Genomic DNA, 15,853 nt, shown 5'->3' with positions numbered 1-15,853 from the left:
CACTTATACATAGAGAGGGTGCTCCTTCCACTTCTACATAGAGAGGGTGCTCCTTCCACTAATACATAGAGAGCGCGCTCCTTGCACTTATACATAGAGAGGGTGCTCCCTCCACTTAAACATTGAGATGGTGCTCCTTCCACTTACATATAGAATGGGTGCTCCCTCCACTTATACATCGAGAGGCAGCTCCTTCCACTTATACATAGAGAGGGTGCTCCTTCCACTGATACATAGAGAGGGTGCTCCCTCCACTTATACATAGAGAGGGTGCTCCTTCCACTTATTCATAGAGAGAGTGCTCCTTCCACTTATACATAGAGATGGAGCTCCTTCCACTTATTCATAGAGAGGGAGCTCCCTCCACTTTATACATAGAGAGGCTGCTCCTTCCACTTATACATCGAGAAGGTGCTCCCAAAACTTATACATGGAGAGGGTGCTCCATTAATTTACACATGGAGAGGGTGCTCCTTCCACTTATACATAGAGAGGGTGCTACTTCCATTATACATAGAGAGGGTGCTCCTTGCACTTATACATAGAGAGGGTGCTCCTTGCACTTATACATAGGGATCGTGCTCCTTGCACTTAGACATCGAGAGGGTGCTCCTTCCACTTATTCATAGAGAGGGTGCTCCTTCCACTTATACATAGAGAGGGAGCTCCTTCCACTTATTCATATACAGGGAGCTCCCTCCACTTTATACATGGAGAGGCTGCTCCTTCCACTTATACATCGAGAAGGTGCTCCCACCACTTATACATAGAGAGGGTGCTCCATTAACTTATACATAGAGAGGGTGCTCCTTCCACTTATACATAGAGAGGGTGCTCCTTCCATTATACATAGAGAGGGTGCTCCTTGCACTTATACATCGAGAGGGTGCTCCCTCCACTTATACATGGAGAGGTTGCTCCTTCCACTTATTCATAGAGAGGGTGCTCGTTCCACTTATAAATGGAGAGGGAGCTCCTTCCACTTATTCATGGAGAGGGAGCTCCCTCCACTTTATACACAGAGAGACTGCTCCTTCCACTTATACATCGAGAAGGTGCTCCCACCACTTATACATAGAGAGGGTGCTCCATTAACTTATACATAGAGAGGGTGCTCCTTCCACTTATACATAGAGAGGGTGCTCCTTGCACTTGTACACCGAGAGGGTGCTCCTTGCACTTATACATCGGGAGCGTGCTCCTTGCACATATACATACAGAGGGTGCTCCTTCCACATATACATAGAGAGGGTGCTCTTTCCACTTATACATAGAGAGGGTGCTCCTTGCAAATCTACATAGAGAGGGTGCTCCTTGCACTTATGCATCGAGAGGGTGCTCCTTCCACTTATGCATAAAGAGGGTGCTCCTTCCACTTATACATAGAGAGGGTGCTCCTTGCACTTATACATAGAGAGGGTGCTCCTTCCACTTATAAATAGAGAGGGAGCTCTTTCCACTTATTTATAGAGAGGGAGCTCCCTCCACTTTATACATAGAGAGGTTGCTCCTTCCACTTATACACAGAGAGGGTGCTCCTTCCACTTATACATAGAGAGGGTGCTCTTTGCACTTGTACATCGAGAGGGTGCTCCTTGCACTTATACATCGGGAGCGTGCTCCTTGCACATATACATACAGAGGGTGCTCCTTCCACTTATCCATAGAGAGGGTGCTCTTTCCACTTATACATAGAGAGGGTGCTCCTTGCAATTCTACATAGAGAGGGTGCTCCTTGCACTTATGCATCGAGAGGGCGCTCCTTCCACTTATACATAGAGAGGGTGCTCCTTCCACTTATACATAGAGAGGGTTCTCCTTCCACTTACACATAGAGAGGGTGCTCCTTGCACTTATACATAGAGAGGGAGCTCCTTCCACTTTATACATAGAGAGGGTGCTCCCTATACTTATACATAGAGAGGGTGCTCCTTCCACTTATACATAGAGAGGGTGCTCCTTCCACTAAGACATAGAGAGGGTGCTCCTTCCACTAATACATAGAGAGGGAGCTCCTTCCACATATACATAGAGAGGGTGTTCCTTGCACTTATACATAGGGATCGTGCTCCTTGCACTTATACATAGAGAGGGTGCTCCTTCCACTTATTCATAGAGAGGGTGCTCCTTCCACTTATACATAGAGAGGGAGCTCATTCCACTTATTCAAAGACAGGGAGCTCCCTCCACTTTATACGTAGAGAGGCTGCTCCTTCCACTTATACATCGAGAAGGTGCTCCCACCACTTATAAATAGAGAGGGTGCTCCATTAACTTAAACATAGAGAGGGTGCTCCTTCCACTAAAACATAGAGAGGGTGCTCCTTCCATTATACATAGAGAGGGTGCTCCTTGCACTTATACATAGAGAGGGTGCTCCTTGAACTTATACATAGAGAGGTTGCTCCCTCCACTTCTACATAGGGAGGGTGCTCCTTCCACTTATACATAGAGAGGGTGCTCCTTGCACATATACATAGGGATCGTGCTCCTTGCACCTATACATAGAGAGGGTGCACCCTCCACTTATACATAGAGAGGGAGCTCCCTCTAATTTATACATAGTGAGGGTGCTCCTTGCACTTATACGTAGAGAGGGTGCTCCCTCCACTTATACATAGAGACGGTGCTCCTTGCACTTATACATGGAGAGGGTGCTCCCTCCACTTATACATAGAGAGGGTGCTCCTTCCACTTCTACATAGAGAGGGTGCTCCTTCCACTAATACATAGAGAGCGCGCTCCTTGCACTTATACATAGAGAGGGTGCTCCCTCCACTTAAACATTGAGATGGTGCTCCTTCCACTTACATATAGAATGGGTGCTCCCTCCACTTATACATCGAGAGGCAGCTCCTTCCACTTATACATAGAGAGGGTGCTCCTTCCACTGATACATAGAGAGGGTGCTCCCTCCACTTATACATAGAGAGGGTGCTCCTTCCACTTATTCATAGAGAGAGTGCTCCTTCCACTTATACATAGAGATGGAGCTCCTTCCACTTATTCATAGAGAGGGAGCTCCCTCCACTTTATACATAGAGAGGCTGCTCCTTCCACTTATACATCGAGAAGGTGCTCCCAAAACTTATACATGGAGAGGGTGCTCCATTAATTTACACATGGAGAGGGTGCTCCTTCCACTTATACATAGAGAGGGTGCTACTTCCATTATACATAGAGAGGGTGCTCCTTGCACTTATACATAGAGAGGGTGCTCCTTGCACTTATACATAGGGATCGTGCTCCTTGCACTTAGACATCGAGAGGGTGCTCCTTCCACTTATTCATAGAGAGGGTGCTCCTTCCACTTATACATAGAGAGGGAGCTCCTTCCACTTATTCATATACAGGGAGCTCCCTCCACTTTATACATGGAGAGGCTGCTCCTTCCACTTATACATCGAGAAGGTGCTCCCACCACTTATACATAGAGAGGGTGCTCCATTAACTTATACATAGAGAGGGTGCTCCTTCCACTTATACATAGAGAGGGTGCTCCTTCCATTATACATAGAGAGGGTGCTCCTTGCACTTATACATCGAGAGGGTGCTCCCTCCACTTATACATGGAGAGGTTGCTCCTTCCACTTATTCATAGAGAGGGTGCTCGTTCCACTTATAAATGGAGAGGGAGCTCCTTCCACTTATTCATGGAGAGGGAGCTCCCTCCACTTTATACACAGAGAGACTGCTCCTTCCACTTATACATCGAGAAGGTGCTCCCACCACTTATACATAGAGAGGGTGCTCCATTAACTTATACATAGAGAGGGTGCTCCTTCCACTTATACATAGAGAGGGTGCTCCTTGCACTTGTACACCGAGAGGGTGCTCCTTGCACTTATACATCGGGAGCGTGCTCCTTGCACATATACATACAGAGGGTGCTCCTTCCACATATACATAGAGAGGGTGCTCTTTCCACTTATACATAGAGAGGGTGCTCCTTGCAAATCTACATAGAGAGGGTGCTCCTTGCACTTATGCATCGAGAGGGTGCTCCTTCCACTTATGCATAAAGAGGGTGCTCCTTCCACTTATACATAGAGAGGGTGCTCCTTGCACTTATACATAGAGAGGGTGCTCCTTCCACTTATAAATAGAGAGGGAGCTCTTTCCACTTATTTATAGAGAGGGAGCTCCCTCCACTTTATACATAGAGAGGTTGCTCCTTCCACTTATACACAGAGAGGGTGCTCCTTCCACTTATACATAGAGAGGGTGCTCTTTGCACTTGTACATCGAGAGGGTGCTCCTTGCACTTATACATCGGGAGCGTGCTCCTTGCACATATACATACAGAGGGTGCTCCTTCCACTTATCCATAGAGAGGGTGCTCTTTCCACTTATACATAGAGAGGGTGCTCCTTGCAATTCTACATAGAGAGGGTGCTCCTTGCACTTATGCATCGAGAGGGCGCTCCTTCCACTTATACATAGAGAGGGTGCTCCTTCCACTTATACATAGAGAGGGTTCTCCTTCCACTTACACATAGAGAGGGTGCTCCTTGCACTTATACATAGAGAGGGAGCTCCTTCCACTTTATACATAGAGAGGGTGCTCCCTATACTTATACATAGAGAGGGTGCTCCTTCCACTTATACATAGAGAGGGTGCTCCTTCCACTAAGACATAGAGAGGGTGCTCCTTCCACTAATACATAGAGAGGGAGCTCCTTCCACATATACATAGAGAGGGAGCTCCCTCCACTTATACATAGGGAGGGTGCTCCTTCCACTTATACATAGAGAGGGTGCTCCTTGCACCTATACATAGAGAGGGTGCACCCTCCACATATACATCGAGAGGGAGCTCCCTCCAATTTATACATAGTGAGGGGGCTCCTTGCACTTATACGTAGAGTGGTTGCTCCCTCCACTTATACATAGAGACGGTGCTCTTTGCACTTATAGATAGAGATGGTGCTCCCTCCACTTATGCATAGATAGGGTGCTCCTTCCACTTATACATAGAGAGGGTGCTCCTTCCACTAATACATAGAGAGCGAGCTCCTTGCACTTATACATAGAGAGGGTGCTCCCTCCACTTAAACATAGAGATGGTGCTCCTTCCACTTATACATAGAGAGGGTGCTCCTTCCACTTATACATAGAGAGGGAGCTCCTTCCACTTATTCAAAGAGAGGGAGCTCCCTCCACTTTATACATAGAGAGGCTGCTCCTTCCACTTATACATCGAGAAGGTGCTCCCACCACTTATACATAGAGAGGGTGCTCCATTAACTTATACATAGAGGGGGTGCTCCTTCCACTTATACATAGAGAGGGTGCTCCTTCCATGATACATAGAGAGGGTGCTCCTTGCACTTATACATAGAGAGGGTGCTCCTTGCACTTATACATAGGGATCGTGCTCCTTGCACTTATACATAGAGAGGGTGCTCCTTCCACTGATTCATAGAGAGGGTGCTCCTTCCACTTATACATAGAGAGGGAGCTCCTTCCACTTATTCATAGACAGGGAGCTCCCTCCACTTCATACATAGAGAGGCTGCTCCTTCCACTTATACATCGAGAAGGTGCTCCCACCACTTATACATAGAGAGGGTGCTCCATTAACTTATACATACAGAGGGTGCTCCTTCCATTATACATAGAGAGGGCGCTCCTTGCACTTATACATAGAGAGGGTGCTCCTTGCACTTATACATAGGGAGCGTGCTCCTTGCACTTATACATGCAGAGGGTGCTCCTTCCACTTACACATAGAGAGGGTGCTCCTTCCACTTATACATAGAGAGGGTGCTCCCTCCACTTATACATAGAGAGGGTGCTCCTTCCACTTATTCATAGAGAGGGTGCTCCTTCCACTTATAAATAGAGAGGGAGCTCCTTCCACTTATTCATAGAGAGGGAGCTCCCTCCACTTTATACAAAGAGAGGCTGCTCCTTCCACTTATACATCGAGAAGGTGCTCCCACCACTTATACATAGAGATGGTGCTCCATTAACTTATACATAGAGAGGGTGCTCCATCCACTTATACATAGAGAGGGTGCTCCTTCCATTATACATAGAGAGGGTGCTCCTAGCACTTATACATCGAGAGGGTGCTCCCTCCACTTATACATGGAGAGGTTGCTCCTTCCACTTATTCATAGAGAGGGTGCTCGTTCCACTTATAAATGGAGAGGGAGCTCCTTCCACTTATTCATGGAGAGGGAGCTCCCTCCACTTTATACACAGAGAGACTGCTCCTTCCACTTATACATCGAGAAGGTGCTCCCACCACTTATACATAGAGAGGGTGCTCCATTAACTTATACATAGAGAGGGTGCTCCTTCCACTTATACATAGAGAGGGTGCTCCTTGCACTTGTACACCGAGAGGGTGCTCCTTGCACTTATACATCGGGAGCGTGCTCCTTGCACATATACATACAGAGGGTGCTCCTTCCACATATACATAGAGAGGGTGCTCTTTCCACTTATACATAGAGAGGGTGCTCCTTGCAAATCTACATAGAGAGGGTGCTCCTTGCACTTATGCATCGAGAGGGTGCTCCTTCCACTTATGCATAAAGAGGGTGCTCCTTCCACTTATACATAGAGAGGGTGCTCCTTGCACTTCTACATAGAGAGGGTGCTCCTTCCACTTATAAATAGAGAGGGAGCTATTTCCACTTATTTATAGAGAGGGAGCTCCCTCCACTTTATACATAGAGAGGTTGCTCCTTCCACTTATACATAGAGAGGGTGCTCCTTCCACTTATACATAGAGAGGGTGCTCTTTGCACTTGTACATCGAGAGGGTGCTCCTTGCACTTATACATCGGGAGCGTGCTCCTTGCACATATACATACAGAGGGTGCTCCTTCCACTTATCCATAGAGAGGGTGCTCTTTCCACTTATACATAGAGAGGGTGCTCCTTGCAATTCTACATAGAGAGGGTGCTCCTTGCACTTATGCATCGAGAGGGCGCTCCTTCCACTTATACATAGAGAGGGTGCTCCTTCCACTTATACATAGAGAGGGTGCTCCTTCCATGATACATAGAGAGGGTGCTCCTTGCACTTATACATAGAGAGGGTGCTCCTTGCACTTATACATAGGGATCGTGCTCCTTGCACTTATACATAGAGAGGGTGCTCCTTCCACTGATTCATAGAGAGGGTGCTCCTTCCACTTATACATAGAGAGGGAGCTCCTTCCACTTATTCATAGACAGGGAGCTCCCTCCACTTTATACATAGAGAGGCTGCTCCTTCCACTTATACATCGAGAAGGTGCTCCCACCACTTATACATAGAGAGGGTGCTCCATTAACTTATACATACAGAGGGTGCTCCTTCCATTATACATAGAGAGGGCGCTCCTTGCACTTATACATAGAGAGGGTGCTCCTTGCACTTATACATAGGGAGCGTGCTCCTTGCACTTATACATGCAGAGGGTGCTCCTTCCACTTACACATAGAGAGGGTGCTCCTTCCACTTATACATAGAGAGGGTGCTCCCTCCACTTATACATAGAGAGGGTGCTCCTTGCACTTATTCAAAGAGAGGGTGCTCCTTCCACTTATAAATAGAGAGGAAGCTCCTTCCACTTATTCATAGAGAGGGAGCTCCCTCCACTTTATACAAAGAGAGGCTGCTCCTTCCACTTATACATCGAGAAGGTGCTCCCACCACTTATACATAGAGATGGTGCTCCATTAACTTATACATAGAGAGGGTGCTCCATCCACTTATACATAGAGAGGGTGCTCCTTGCACTTGTACACCGAGAGGGTGCTCCTTGCACTTATACATCGGGAGCGTGCTCCTTGCACATATACATACAGAGGGTGCTCCTTCCACTTATACATAGAGAGGGTGCTCTTTCCACTTATACATAGAGAGGGTGCTCCTTGCAATTCTACATCGATAGGGTGCTCCTTGCACTTATGCATCGAGAGGGTGCTCCTTCCACTTATGCATAAAGAGGGTGCTCCTTCCACTTATACATAGAGAGGGTGCTCCTTGCACTTATACATGGAGAGGGTGCTCCTTCCACTTATACATAGAGAGGGTTCTCCTTCCACTTACACATAGAGAGGGTGCTCCTTGCACTTATACATAGAGAGGGAGCTCCTTCCAGTTTATACATAGAGAGGGTGCTCCCTATACTTATACATAGAGAGGGTGCTCCTTCCACTTATTCATAGAGAGGGAGCTCCCTCCACTTTATGCATAGAGAGGCTGCTCCTTCCACTTATACATCGAGAAGGTGCTCCCACCACTTATACATAGAGAGGGTGCTCCATTAACTTATACATATAGAGGGTGCTCCTTCCACTTATACATAGAGAGGGTGCTCCTTCCATTATACATAGAGAGGGTGCTCCTTGCACTTATACATAGAGAGGGCGCTCCTTGCAATTATACATAGGGAGCGTGCTCCTTGCACTTATACATAGAGAGGGTGCTCCTTCCACTTATTCATAGAGAGGGTGCTCCTTCCACTTATACATAGAGAGGGAGCTCCTTCCACTTATTCATAGACAGGGAGCTCCCTCCACTTTATACATAGAGAGGCTGCTCCTTCCACTTATACATCGAGAAGGTGCTCCCACCACATATACAAAGAGAGGGTGCTCCATTAACTTATACATAGAGAGGGTGCTCCTTCCACTTATACATAGAGAGGGTGCTACTTCCATTATACAGAGAGAGGGTGCTCCTTGCACTTATACATAGAGAGGGTGCTCCTTGCACTTACACATAGTGATCGTGCTCCTTGCACTTATACATAGAGAGGGTGCTCCTTCCACTTATTCATAGAGAGGGTGCTACTTCCATTATACAGAGAGAGGGTGCTCCTTGCACTTATACATAGAGAGGGTGCTCCTTGCACTTATACATAGGGATCGTGCTCCTTGCACTTATACATAGAGAGGGTGCTCCTTCCACTGATTCATAGAGAGGGTGCTCCTTCCACTTATACATAGAGAGGGAGCTCCTTCCACTTATTCATAGACAGGGAGCTCCCTCCACTTTATACATAGAGAGGCTGCTCCTTCCACTTATACATCGAGAAGGTGCTCCCACCACTTATACATAGAGAGGGTGCTCCATTAACTTATACATACAGAGGGTGCTCCTTCCATTATACATAGAGAGGGCGCTCCTTGCACTTATACATAGAGAGGGTGCTCCTTGCACTTATACATAGGGAGCGTGCTCCTTGCACTTATACATGCAGAGGGTGCTCCTTCCACTTCCACATAGAGAGGGTGCTCCTTCCACTTATACATAGAGAGGGTGCTCCCTCCACTTATACATAGAGAGGGTGCTCCTTCCACTTATTCATAGAGAGGGTGCTCCTTCCACTTATAAATAGAGAGGGAGCTCCTTCCACTTATTCATAGAGAGGGAGCTCCCTCCACTTTATACAAAGAGAGGCTGCTCCTTCCACTTATACATCGAGAAGGTGCTCCCACCACTTATACATAGAGATGGTGCTCCATTAACTTATACATAGAGAGGGTGCTCCATCCACTTATACATAGAGAGGGTGCTCCTTGCACTTGTACACCGAGAGGGTGCTCCTTGCACTTATACATCGGGAGCGTGCTGCCTTGCACATATACATACAGAGGGTGCTCCTTCCACTTATACATAGAGAGGGTGCTCTTTCCACTTATACATAGAGAGGGTGCTCCTTGCAATTCTACATCGATAGGGTGCTCCTTGCACTTATGCATCGAGAGGGTGCTCCTTCCACTTATGCATAAAGAGGGTGCTCCTTCCACTTATACATAGAGAGGGTGCTCCTTGCACTTATACATGGAGAGGGTGCTCCTTCCACTTATACATAGAGAGGGTTCTCCTTCCACTTACACATAGAGAGGGTGCTCCTTGCACTTATACATAGAGAGGGAGCTCCTTCCAGTTTATACATAGAGAGGGTGCTCCCTATACTTATACATAGAGAGGGTGCTCCTTCCACTTATTCATAGAGAGGGAGCTCCCTCCACTTTATGCATAGAGAGGCTGCTCCTTCCACTTATACATCGAGAAGGTGCTCCCACCACTTATACATAGAGAGGGTGCTCCATTAACTTATACATATAGAGGGTGCTCCTTCCACTTATACATAGAGAGGGTGCTCCTTCCATTATACATAGAGAGGGTGCTCCTTGCACTTATACATAGAGAGGGCGCTCCTTGCAATTATACATAGGGAGCGTGCTCCTTGCACTTATACATAGAGAGGGTGCTCCTTCCACTTATTCATAGAGAGGGTGCTCCTTCCACTGATACATAGAGAGGGAGCTCCTTCCACTTATTCATAGACAGGGAGCTCCCTCCACTTTATACATAGAGAGGCTGCTCCTTCCACTTATACATCGAGAAGGTGCTCCCACCACATATACAAAGAGAGGGTGCTCCATTAACTTATACATAGAGAGGGTGCTCCTTCCACTTATACATAGAGAGGGTGCTACTTCCATTATACAGAGAGAGGGTGCTCCTTGCACTTATACATAGAGAGGGTGCTCCTTGCACTTACACATAGTGATCGTGCTCCTTGCACTTATACATAGAGAGGGTGCTCCTTCCACTTATTCATAGAGAGGGTGCTACTTCCATTATACAGAGAGAGGGTGCTCCTTGCACTTATACATAGAGAGGGTGCTCCTTGCACTTACACATAGTGATCGTGCTCCTTCCACTTATACATAGAGAGGGAGCTCCTTCCACTTATTCATAGACAGGGAGCTCCCTCCACTTTATACATAGAGAGGCTGCTCCTTCCACTTATACATCGAGAAGGTGCTCCCACCACTGAAACATAGAGAGGGTGCTCCATTAACTTATACATAGAGAGGGTGCTCCTTCCACTTATACATAGAGAGGGTTCTCCTTCCATTATACATAGAGAGGGTGCTCCTTGCACTTATACATGGAGAGGGTGCTCCTTCCACTTATACATCGAGAGGGTGCTCCTTCCACTTATACATAGAGAGGGTGCTCCCTCCACTTATACATAGAGAGGGTGCACCTTCCACTTATTCATAGAGAGGGTGCTCCTTCCACTTATAAATAGAGAGGGAGCTCCTTCCACTTATTCACAGAGAGGGAGCTCCCTCCACTTTATACATAGAGAGGCTGCTCCTTCCACTTATACATCGAGAAGGTGCTCCCACCACTTATACATAGAGTGGGTGCTCCATTAACTTATACATAGAGAGGGTGCTCCTTCCACTTATACATAGAGAGGGTGCTTCTTCCACTTATACATAGAGAGGGTGCTCCTTGCACTTGTACACCGAGAGGGTGCTCCTTGCACTTATACATCGGGAGCGTGCTCCTTGCACATATACCTACAGAGGGTGCTCCTTCCACATATACATAGAGAGGGTGCTCTTTCCACTTATACATCGAGAGGGTGCTCCTTGCAATTCTACATAGAGAGGGTGCTCCTTGCACTTATGCATCGAGAGGGTGCTCCTTCCACTTATGCATAGAGAGGGTGCTCCTTCCACTTATACAAAGAGAGGGTGCTCCTTGCACTTATACATAGAGAGGGTGCTCCTTCCACTTATACATAGAGAGGGTTCTCCTTCCACTTACACATAGAGAGGGTGCTCCTTGCACTGATACATCGAGAGGGAGCTCCTTCCAATTTATACATAGAGAGGGTGCTCCCTTCGCTTATACATAGAGAGGGTGCTCCTTCCACTTATTCATAGAGAGGGTGCTCCTTCCACTTATAAATAGAGAGGGAGCTCCTTCCACTTATTCATAGAGAGGGAGCTCCCTCCACTTTATACATAGAGAGGCTGCTCCTTCCACTTATACATCGAGAAGGTGCTCCCACCACTTTTACATAGAGTGGGTGCTCCATTAACTTATACATAGAGAGGGTGCTCCTTCCTCTTATACATAGAGAGGGGGCTCCTTCCACTTATACATAGAGAGGGTGCTCCTTGCACTTATACATCGGGAGCGTGCTCCTTGCACATATACATACAGAGGGTGCTCCTTCCACTTATACATAGAGAGGGTGCTCTTTCCACTTATACATAGAGAGGGTGCTCCTTGCAATTCTACATCGATAGGATGCTCCTTGCACTTATGCATCGAGAGGGTGCTCCTTCCACTTATGCATAAAGAGGGTGCTCCTTCCACTTATACATCGAGAGGGTGCTCCTTGCACTTATACATGGAGAGGGTGCTCCTTCCACTTATACATAGAGAGGGCTCTCCTTCCACTTACACATAGAGAGGGTGCTCCTTGCACTTATACATAGAGAGGGAGCTCCTTCCAGTTTATACATAGAGAGGGTGCTCCCTATACTTATACATAGAGAGGGTGCTCCTTCCACTTATTCATAGAGAGGGAGCTCCCTCCACTTTATGCATAGAGAGGCTGCTCCTTCCACTTATACATCGAGAAGGTGCTCCCACCACTTATACATAGAGAGGGTGCTCCATTAACTTATACATATAGAGGGTGCTCCTTCCACTTATACATAGAGTGGGTGCTCCTTCCATTATACATAGAGAGGGTGCTCCTTGCACTTATACATAGAGAGGGCGCTCCTAGCAATTATACATAGGGAGCGTGCTCCTTGCACTTATACATAGAGAGGGTGCTCCTTCCACTTATTCATAGAGAGGGTGCTCCTTCCACTTATACATAGAGAGGGAGCTCCTTCCACTTATTCATAGACAGGGAGCTCCCTCCACTTTATACATAGAGAGGCTGCTCCTTCCACTTATACATCGAGAAGGTGCTCCCACCACATATACAAAGAGAGGGTGCTCCATTAACTTATACATAGAGAGTGTGCTCCTTCCACTTATACATAGAGAGGGTGCTACTTCCATTATACAGAGAGAGGGTGCTCCTTGCACTTATACATAGAGAGGGTGCTCCTTGCACTTACACATAGTGATCGTGCTCCTTGCACTTATACACAGAGAGGGTGCTCCTTCCACTTATTCATAGAGAGGGTGCTACTTCCATTATACAGAGAGAGGGTGCTCCTTGCACTTATACATAGAGAGGGTGCTCCTTGCACTTACACATAGTGATCGTGCTCCTTCCACATATACATAGAGAGGGAGCTCCTTCCACTTATTCATAGACAGGGAGCTCCCTCCACTTTATACATAGAGAGGCTGCTCCTTCCACTTATACATCGAGAAGGTGCTCCCACCACTGAGACATAGAGAGGGTGCTCCATTAACTTATACATAGAGAGGGTGCTCCTTCCACTTATACATAGAGAGGGTTCTCCTTCCATTATACATAGAGAGGGTGCTCCTTGCACTTATACATAGAGAGGGTGCTCCTTCCACTTATACATCGAGAGGGTGCTCCTTCCACTTATACATAGAGAGGGTGCTCCCTCCACTTATACATAGAGAGGGTGCACCTTCCACTTATTCATAGAGAGGATGCTCCTTCCAATTATAAATAGAGAGGGAGCTCCTTCCACTTATTCACAGAGAGGGAGCTCCCTCCACTTTATACATAGAGAGGCTGCTCCTTCCACTTATACATCGAGAAGGTGCTCCCACCACTTATACATAGAGTGGGTGCTCCATTAACTTATACATAGAGAGGGTGCTCCTTCCACTTATACATAGAGAGGGTGCTTCTTCCACTTATACATAGAGAGGGTGCTCCTTGCACTTGTACACCGAGAGGGTGCTCCTTGCACTTATACATCGGGAGCGTGCTCCTTGCACATATACCTACAGAGGGTGCTCCTTCCACATATACATAGAGAGGGTGCTCCTTCCACTTATTCATAGAGAGGGTGCTCCTTCCACTTATAAATAGAGAGGGAGCTCCTTCCACTTATTCATAGAGAGGGAGCTCCCTCCACTTTATACATAGAGAGGCTGCTCCTTCCACTTATACATCGAGAAGGTGCTCCCACCACTTATACATAGAGTGGGTGCTCCATTAACTTATACATAGAGAGGGTGCTCCTTCCTCTTATACATAGAGAGGGGGCTCCTTCCACTTATACATAGAGAGGGTGCTCCTTGCACTTATGCATCGGGAGCGTGCTCCTTGCACATATACCTACAGAGGGTGCTCCTTCCACTTATCCATAGAGAGGGTGCTCTTTCCACTTATACATAGAGTGGGTGCTCCTTGCAATTCTACATAGAGAGGGTGCTCCTTCCACTTATACATAGAGAGGGTGCTCCTTCCACTTATACATAGAGAGGGTGCTCCTTCCACTTATACATAGAGAGGGTTCTCCTTCCACTTACACATAGAGAGGGTGCTCCATGCACTTATACATAGAGAGGGAGCTCCTTCCACTTTATACATAGAGAGGGTGCTCCCTATACGTATACATAGAGAGGGTGCTCCTTCCACTTATACATAGAGAGGGTGCTCCTTCCACTTCTACATAGAGAGGGTGCTCCTTCCACTAATACATGGAGAGGGAGCTCCTTCCACATATACATAGAGAGGGAGCTCCCTCCACTTATACATAGTGAGGGGGCTCCTTGCGCTTATACGTAGAGAGGGTGCTCCCTCCACTTATACATAGAGACGGTGCTCCTTGCACTTATAGATAGAGAGGGTGCTCCCTCCACTTATACATAGATAGGGTGCTCCTTCCACTTATACATAGAGAGGGTGCTCCTTCCACTAATACATAGAGAGCGAGCTCCTTGCACTTATACATAGAGAGGGTGCTCCCTCCACGTAAACATAGAGATGGTGCTCCTTCCACTTATACATAGAGAGGGTGCTCCTTCCACTTATACATAGAGAGGGTGCTCCTTCCACTTATACATAGAGAATGAGCTCCTTCCACTTATTCATAGAGAGGGAGCTCCCTCCACTTTATACATAGAGAGGCTGCTCCTTCCACTTATACATCGAGAAGGTGCTCCCACCACTTATACATAGAGAGGGTGTTCCATTAACTTATACATAGAGAGGGTGCTCCTTCCACTTATTCATAGAGAGGGTGCTCCTTCCATTATACATAGAGAGGGTGCTCCTTGCACTTATACATAGGGATCGTGCTCCTTGCACTTATACATAGAGAGGGTGCTCCTTCCACTGATTCATAGAGAGGGTGCTCCTTCCACTTATACATAGAGAGGGAGCTCCATCCACTTATTCACAGACAGGGAGCTCCCTCCACTTTATACATAGAGAGGCTGCTCCTTCCACTTATACATCGAGAAGGTGCTCCCACCACTTATACATAGAGAGGGTGCTCCATTAACTTATACATAGAGAGGGTGCTCCTTGCACTTATACATAGAGAGGGTGCTCCTTGCACTTATACATAGGGAGCGTGCTCCTTGCACTTATACATGCAGAGGGTGCTCCTTCCACTTATACATAGAGAGGGTGCTCCTTCCACTTATACATAGAGAGGGTGCTCCCTCCACTTATACATAGAGAGGCTGCTCCTTCCACTTATACATCGAGAAGGTGCTCCCACCACTTATACATAGAGAGGGTGCTCCATTAACTTATACATAGAGAGGGTGCTCCTTCCACTTATACATAGAGAGGGTGCTCCTTGCACTTGTACATCGGGAGCGTGCTCCTTGCACATATACATACAGAGGGTGCTCCTTCCACATATACATAGAGAGGGTGCTCTTTCCACTTATACATAGAGAGGGTGCTCCTTGCAATTCTACATCGAGAGGGTGCTCCTTGCACTTATGCATCGAGAGGGTGCTCCTTCCACTTATGCATTGAGAGGGTGCTCCTTCCACTTATACATAGAGAGGGTTCTCCTTGCACTTATACATAGAGAGGGTGCTCCTTCCACTTATACACAGAGAGGGTTCTCCTTCCACTTACACATAGAGAGGGTGCTCCTTGCACTTATACATAGA

Source organism: Heterodontus francisci, unplaced genomic scaffold (genome assembly GCF_036365525.1).
Source record: "Heterodontus francisci isolate sHetFra1 unplaced genomic scaffold, sHetFra1.hap1 HAP1_SCAFFOLD_503, whole genome shotgun sequence".
NCBI lineage: Eukaryota > Metazoa > Chordata > Chondrichthyes > Heterodontiformes > Heterodontidae > Heterodontus > Heterodontus francisci.
This window is presented reverse-complemented; position numbering follows the sequence as displayed.